Below are 8,105 nucleotides of genomic sequence, written 5' to 3'. Positions count from 1 at the left end.
CACCGTCATGATTCTTAGAGCAGCCTGGAGTGATGGAGCAATGCTTCTCATGTGTGTGAGCAAGGTGGCTCTGTGCATGTTCCCAGCAAAGACAACAAGGGGTAGGTAGTTCTTACCCATCTCCATCTTCTGAAAGCCTACTTCTAAGTTCAAAGATGTGACAGCAAGGCAGCTGGTGTGTCATCCTCAGAAGTCTTCACTTCATGCTTTCTATCTCTAAGCTTCAAAGTTTTAATAACTGTGATCATTGCTTGTCTTTTCAGATACGCACTTCCAGAAAAAAAATAATACAATATATACTCACTAAATCACCTTTACATAAGTGAATAAATTTTAAAAATGTAATGTATACCATTTAAGGGTTTGCTTTTATTATTTTTTGATTGTGTGAGTGCTGTGTGTCGTGTGGGGGTATCCCCATGTGAGTTCAAATGCTTTTGAAGGTCTGAGATCCCTGGGGCTGAAATGACAGGAGCTTGTGAGCCACCCAGTGTGGGTACTGGGAACCAAGTTCCGGTCCTTTTTCAATGCCATAGATGCTGTTCAATGCTGCACCACCCTCTAGGTCCACACATATTATTTTGAAAATTAGTTACTAGTGCAGGATCAAGATTTTGCTGATCTCATTTAACAGTTTATTTAGAGAAAAGTGGCAATCAACATTGACGTTCCAAAATGCCCCACAGGAATATGTCTGGATGAAATCATGATGATGATGCTAAAGACTTTTTTCTCAGTAATTCTTATGGGAATGCGCCTCAGTCTTTCACTTATGACATTGGTGCCATTAAAGAAGTTGGCCAAATCCAAAGAAACCAATGGGAGACACAGGTTGGTATTTTAAGCTTAGGATGAAGCACATGGGAAATTCAGCCTTTCCATGACAAGAAAATGGATTTTTGGGGAAAAAAAGGGAGGATTTGATCTGTAAAAATCTAGCAATCAAAGAACTTAGGAAATAGAGAGTATACTGACACCAGAGAGGAGGGGTTGGTGTACATAGCATGCTCCTTTCCTTTGGGCCAACTCATAGACACTGAATAATGTTATATACATTGTAAAGTCTAGAACCCCCAAACAGACTTAGGGGGTCTCAAAGTAGAGACTGAAACATGCCATCAGCAGCCATGTGGAAGGGACTCTCGTTTCAGTACACTTTGTAACTATCAGGTAGGAATGGCAGTGGGGCCATAAGGGTGGCTACCACTTTATGTATTGTCTTTGAAGTTTCCTTCCCTTTCCCTGGCATTATAAAATATAAAGCAAAGATGTACCTACATGGAGGCTAACATCTAGATTGTCTTTTTTTTTTTTTTTTTTTTTTTTTTAGAATTAGGTATCTCAGAGACCTTCAGGTAGCACTGGAATGTGTAAATTCACCCTTCATAATCATGTACTATCAATTTACACAAAGCAAGTAAATTGAGATGAAGTTTAACTTTCAGAAAGTAGTGTGTTTCTCTCAAGACAATGTAGTATCTAGCTCCAGGAAATTAAGGGCGATTATAATATTCAGAGGGAAAAGAGGCATTTACCCTAGATGCTGAAGACCCTTTGCAGAATGTATCCACATCTGAGTTCTCTAAGGTAGTGGGTTGGACTTTTTTTTTTCTTTTTGTATATGATAGCCTCGTACTAAACCTTATTTGTATACCACCGACTATCACAGTCTAAGCAATGACTTTCAAATAGGGAGCAGATGGACCTGAGTCCAGTAATGGCGTGTCTGTTGAAGGGAGTTGTGAAATATCCGGAATATTCCCTAACATTGATGAGAAAGAACATCTGATGTTCCCTGTACACAAAGAAAAATGTTTATCATGAGTTAAATGTTTACACTTCTGGGACATTCACACACCCCTTTATAAAGCTGCAGGAAGAATTCTGGCATTACGCTCACATGGCCATGTTTTTATTTTTATTTTCTTTTCAATTCACAGCTGTAAAATACTTTGACACAGTTAGTTGGGATTGCCATCTCTTTCCATCTGAGAAATACTTTTGCCCCTCTTCCCTGAGTGTTGGACAGTTGGGGTAGCCAATTTGGAAGAGGAAATTTAATTGAGAGTGCATTTATGTCGAGTTTTGTTGGATATATTTACACTGTCCCAGTTACTTTTGTAGATAATATAATAGGTTTAGTTGATTATCTATGTACACAAATGAGTGTTCCAAGCCTTCCTGCCACTCACTGTGTCACTCATGTAGCCATGGAACAAAGTGATAGTGTTGTGTGAAGATGCATGTTAATATCAGTGCATAGCTCTCATTATGCACAGTCAGATGCTGCCCATGCAAAGTTCTTTCACTTACAAGCTATACAAAAATTGTCAAGTCAAGCACTTAGTTTTCATTAATATCTAATCATAGAAGACATTCTTCACCAGATATATACCCCAGAGTATGTTTAACTTGACAAAGCCATAATTGTGTTATCTGTTTCTTAAGAGGTAGTTGCCCAGATTTATTAGATGCCTCTCTACATTACTCAGGTTCTCTCTCTCTCTCTCTCTCTCTCTCTCTCTCTCTCTCTCTCTCTCTCTCTCTCCTCTATCCACAAAGGGCATGGGACACCAGCCTCCAGGAAGATACTTCTTTTCACCCGGAGCTGATGCCTTTGCACCGGGAGAGGGGTTGGGACTAGACTTGTGTGTGAGGGGGTGGCTGTTGATGGGTGGCTTGTCTTCATGTCTTTGGTTTGAAACATGAAGATGCTGTTCCTGGAGATGTGAGATAAACCAAAAATTGGGATCTATTGTCAGTATAGCAAGGTAGACAATATGGTTGGGCAGATGATCAGAGGAACAGGAAGAAAACAGGAGGCAAACTCAAAGCAATAAATCCTCTACATCTCACTGCAGACTGCTTCTAGTGCCATTTTGGTACAGCCCACCAGGAAACCCTGGCAAAGGGGAAAATATGGTGCATGCAGTTGTAGCCCCAATAGTGTTGATATGGGCATCTTGAGTTGTAGTAAAACATATGGCTGTCTTTGGTCTCTGATTCCTAAGAAGGATACTCTAAACTTTCTTAATATCCTAAAAAACTGAGTGTTTTTGTTGTTGATGAGCCCTGTGGATTATACACTAGTTTAGGCTAATGGATGACTCATAGGGTGCTGGTTACCACATCCTGTGAAGGTCCTGGGAACCTGAGTAAGGAATGAAGAAAAGACAGAAATACAGACACACATACAGAAAATACGCAGTCAAATTGGATGAGCCATACCTACTGCTGTCACAACCTGGAACTTGAGCATGCTTATCATATACAGCACAGGAGAAGGGGCTAGGTAGTTTAGGTAGGCAATGTCTGTAGGCAAGCTGTCGCAGGCTGTAAACACCCAGGAGAATGAGGAATCTTCAGTTGCTACTTCTAATACACACTAACAAATTCCCTGTACACAGTCCTCTATACACTCTTACTCGCATTTCAGAGTCTGACCCATGTGGGGAATAGCTTTGTCAACTTCCCATAAGATCAAGGCCTTGGAGTCCTTGGGCTGCGCCTGTGTCAACAATGCATGTTCACTCAAGACATCCCTCACTTGGTGCTTCCTCTGCTCCCTGCAGCTGCTCACCAGTGATGAAAGAATTGCAGTGAGGCTTCAACCAATATAACCTCTGGGGAGGAGACAAGAGCTGGGGATTGGATAAACTTGTATGGACAACAACTATTTAATCAGTCATGCCTACAGAATGAAACTCTAATAAAGACTTTGGCCACCATAGTCTTAACTGTCTTTCTGGTGAACATATCAATGTGCTAAGACAGTGGTGTATCTTTTCCTTTTAGAGCACAATTACAGCTTTTTCTGTGTACCATCATTTGATCTATCCATGTGTACTTGATATAGCTATGTAATTTGCTGTTGTTTGGTAGAATGTTCTGTGTATGTCTCTTTGGTACAGTGAGCCTATAGAATGCTCAACTCTTCTCACCGGTCTTCAGTCTGTTTGCTTATCACCCTTGAAAGTGAGGTTTCACAGTCACCTTTTAGACAGTGTCTACTTCTGTCTTAAATCTGTCCTTGTTTGCTTCATATGTTTATGGACTTCAGTTTGGTGCATATATGTTGTTTCATCTTTTTGATGAATTGGCCCTTTAGCGATTGCAGGATGCCATTCTTTGTTTTCTGGCCTCTTCTAGTGAATTCCTCCTTAATTCTCTTGGCCGAGATTGCTGTCTATTGAGGCTTGAATGTTGACACATTCCTCAGAGTCTCATGTGTTTGAAGTCTTGCTTTCCAGATGGTATCCCTGTTTGGGAAGGTTGTAGAACCTCTAAAAGGTAGGTCCTTGGTGGAGACAAGCTGTCACTGTGGACGGCCCATGAAATGTTGTAGTCTGGCGCCACTTCCTGTCCTTTCCCTGCTTCCTGACTGTTGAAAAGAAAAAGTGTGTCCAGCCAGACTCATGCTCCTTCCTCTTCATGACTGGCTGTACCTCATTTGGAACCTTAAAGTGGAATAAGCACCTTTCCCATTACATTGTATCTGGTCATCTTAGTGCAGCAGTACATAAAGTACCTAAAGAGAATCTTTTGGTACAATGAAGCTCCGCAATGGGTCTTGAAAACTGCATTAGGATCCGTGAAGAGAAAGGGGAGAAATGCATTCCACAGGAAAGAAAACAGCACAGATATAGATATGAAAAATGTGATGTGTGTGTGTGATCAGGGAGGGCATGCCATTCCAAAGAATACTTTGGTGTCCTGGGGTGTGATGGGTTGGGGCATGAAAACTGGATCAACAGGAAGCAGACCACCAAGGGCACCGATTTTATATACTAAGGAGCTTTAAATATGTATCATGGGATGACTTTGAGTATGAGGGACAAGCTCAGGCTTGACAGCTCTTTTACATCACATCACGGAGGAAACGAAGGAAGATAAGATGAGAGACAGACAAGCGATGTATGTATCAATATAGAGAGAGATGATGTGATCCTGAAATAGAGCCACAATGGCGGTGTCTTCTCTCACGACTCCTTAATTACAAGGCTGGATTCAGACCAAGAGATGTTCTCACAACGTGACATTTAAGATAAAGACTCCACAAAACCATAAAAGACAAAGCTTATGTGCATGCTCTAATTCAAATTTACCCCTTCAGATTTTTGTCTCATAAAATGCTAAGAGGATGCTTTGAAACTGAGCTGTTTTTCTTCCCAGATGCCTGATAGCCTTCACATGCATTAGTGTGCTCTTTTGTAAAAAAAAAAAACAAAAACAAAAAACAAAAACAAAAAACCTCCTAGTTGCAGCACTGGATCACACAGCTGATGGATCCCATACTTAGAGTTGAGCTTGCTAGAATCTGTGGTATTCACCACAATTGTTATTATCTAGCCTTCTCCTAGATCAGTGGTTCTCGACTTTCCTAATGCTGAGATCCTTTAATAGAATTCCTTATGTTGTGGTGACCTTCAACCATAAGATTATTTCATTGCTACTTTATAACTGTAATTTTGCTACTTTTGTGAATCATAATGTAAATATTTGTGTTTTCTAGTGGTCCTAGGTGAGCCCTGTGAAAGGGTCTTTTGAGCCCCCAAAGGATTCACAATGCACAGGCTGAGAATTAGTGTTCTAGATTAAGACATCACATGTCTCCAAACCAAGCCCAGGATACAAAGGAACAGAGGCAGAACACCTGGCATTAGGCATTCTACAGCCTAGTAATTTGGAGCCAGATTGTCTGAGTTTGAATTTTATCTTTGCACTTATTAGTACCGTGATATTGAAGAAAACGACAGCAACAATAAAACTTCTCTGTGCCCGAGCTTCTCTATTTGTAAAATGGGACAAAGAACAAGATTTGTCATTGGATTTCGTCTAAGGACTAGAAACAATTAGCACTGTGCTTGACACAGAAAATTTTTAAACAAATAGTAGCTCAGGATTTGGTCCTCATATGCTTCTCCAGTTTAGAACTCAGTCAGTTCCAGGCTCTGCAGTACTTTCATCACATTGGTGACTCGGATATTTATCCCTGACCCTGATTCTCTTCTATCTTCCCAAGTAGAATGTAAAAACTGTTTATTTGAAAGCTCTATATTTCAGATGGCCTGGAACATTTGATAACAAGAGATAATAGCATAAGAGAAGAATGATGGGACAGAAACTAAATTCTCATCTGGCTTTGCTACTAACCAGAGTGTGACTGTAGGCATCTCAGTTTTGTCACCTGGACTGTTCACTGTATTTCTAGAGAGGAAAGTGATTTGCAACAGGTAAAGGTACATACAAATAGGAGACATGGTTCTATTTTTATCCTCCTAGTAGACCCTGCATGCTATGGTCCCTGGTGCTCAGAGTCCCAGGCCAGCTTGTCCTGTCAGTGAGCACTCACGTGCAACAGCAAAGGCACAAGCTCTGGGGTTAGATGGCTTGAATTTCAGTTAGGAAATCTACTTAACCTTGGTAACCCTCTAATTCCTCTTAGAAATGGATGGATGATTTTTAGGAGCTAGTTGGCTATGAACAACTGACAATCAAGCTGGAAGCAGTTTACAGAGTAAGAGCACATTCGTGACCATTTCAGTGCAACCCTTGACAAGCAGCCTCTTGTAGCTGGTTACAGAGATGGCTTTGATTTTGTTTCATGGTCCAACATGACTGCAAAAAAAAAAAAATAATGTCAGAAGATGAGAAACATGGACTCATTAAAAAAACACATAAATCATTTTAAGAGACTACAGCAAAAATTATCTCAGTGTCTGTTGAGTTCAGTTGGATTTCATGTTTATGCTTTAGTTTCAAGGAATCCTGGGAAACTAGCACATAGCACTGCAGGCTCTATCAAATGGTGCTTGGCTCCACCTACATAAGAGTGGGGAAAAGTATATTGGCAGAAGGCACCCAACAATGTCTGAACAAAAGCTGGCCCCGAAGATTACAAACTCCGTGGATTGACATATTAGTTCTTTCATTTTTTACCTTATCTTTTAGATCACCAAGTGGTTATATAGTAGTCATAATATGCCAGGTATTATTTAGTATCAATTGGTTTATTTCTTCCAATCGCTTAAGGGAGGTATTGCTCTGATCTCATTTAATGGATGAGGAAATTGAGACACCAAGAGATCAAAAATGACTGAGAATGAGTCACAACCTGTAAACGGGAGAGGCAGGATTTAACTCTAGCTCCAAAGCCTACAGGATCAACTCTTCAATACAATATATTTCCAAAATGTGTGTTTGAATACCATATGACACTATGTATCTGTCGATGCTGATTTACTATTCATTTCCTGATTCTGCCAAGGGAGTGGTTGAGTACTGGTGGGAGGGGCAATTTTAAGAATGGAACAGGCCCCTGGGTGATGGTGGTAGTGGTGGTGGTGGTTGCTGTGGTGATGGTTGTAGCAGTGTACACGTTTAATCCCAGTACTCTGGAGGCAGAAGCTCAAAGATGTCTGAGTTTAAGGCAAACCTAATCTACAGAGTGAGTTAGGGACAGCCAGCGCTACACAGAGGAACCCTGTCTCGAATCCCTCCCCTGCAGCCACTCCAACACACACACACACACACACACACACACCAAAAAAAAAAAAAAGAAAGAAAGAAAAAAGAAAAGAAAAGAAAAAGAGACTAGAACAGAGCACTTCAGTTTCCATTCCTTTCTTGCCTATTCCAGCCTCCTTGGATTTTGTTTTATCCTCTGAGTCTGTTTTAAAATTCTCATCCTTGTTGTTCGTTTTTAGCTTTTAAGATGGGTGTTCAAGGATGAAATTTTTTTCCACTGCTGATGTTTGCAAGGCCAGGGCAACTGAGAGTAAATATTTTCTGCTTTTAAGGATGGATGAAAATGATACAGGAAGTAGAGCCGAGGGCTCCGTGGGAGAACATTCCCTTGTTCTGGGAAGCGGAAGGTAAGTGTGTACAGGAGGAGCTCTCCAACGACCTTGTGTTGTGATGAGATCACTTTAAAACAGGGCATTAAAAAGCAAGGCCTCTGTCACCTCAACAGCCTGTGACAAGAAGCAGGGCAGAGATGGCTGCAGACCTGGCCTTATTTGGCTCTGGCTTCAGAGTCTAAGATGACTGCAAAAGAAGAAGCCAGAGGTCAGGAAGCACGGAAGCCAACAGTGTGCGTGTACAAA

General features: G+C 41.0%; 1 long non-coding RNA gene across 1 annotated transcript in view; it reads left to right on the top strand.

Moving 5' to 3' along the window:
• The first annotated feature begins 7,622 nt into the window (after positions 1 to 7,622).
• Positions 7,623 to 8,105, top strand: part of LOC311596121 — a 4,971-nt gene continuing 4,488 nt past the window's right edge. Inside the window, exon 1 of the long non-coding RNA XR_014778715.1 lies at positions 7,623 to 7,874. This is a non-coding gene — a long non-coding RNA (uncharacterized lncRNA). The remainder of the gene's footprint in view (positions 7,875 to 8,105) is intronic.

This window comes from Acomys minous (assembly GCF_964271855.1).
Source record: "Acomys minous genome assembly, chromosome: 4".
Classification (NCBI taxonomy): Eukaryota; Metazoa; Chordata; class Mammalia; order Rodentia; family Muridae; genus Acomys; species Acomys minous.
Note: the sequence above shows the minus strand (reverse complement) of the source record. Positions and strands in the feature narration are given on the sequence as shown.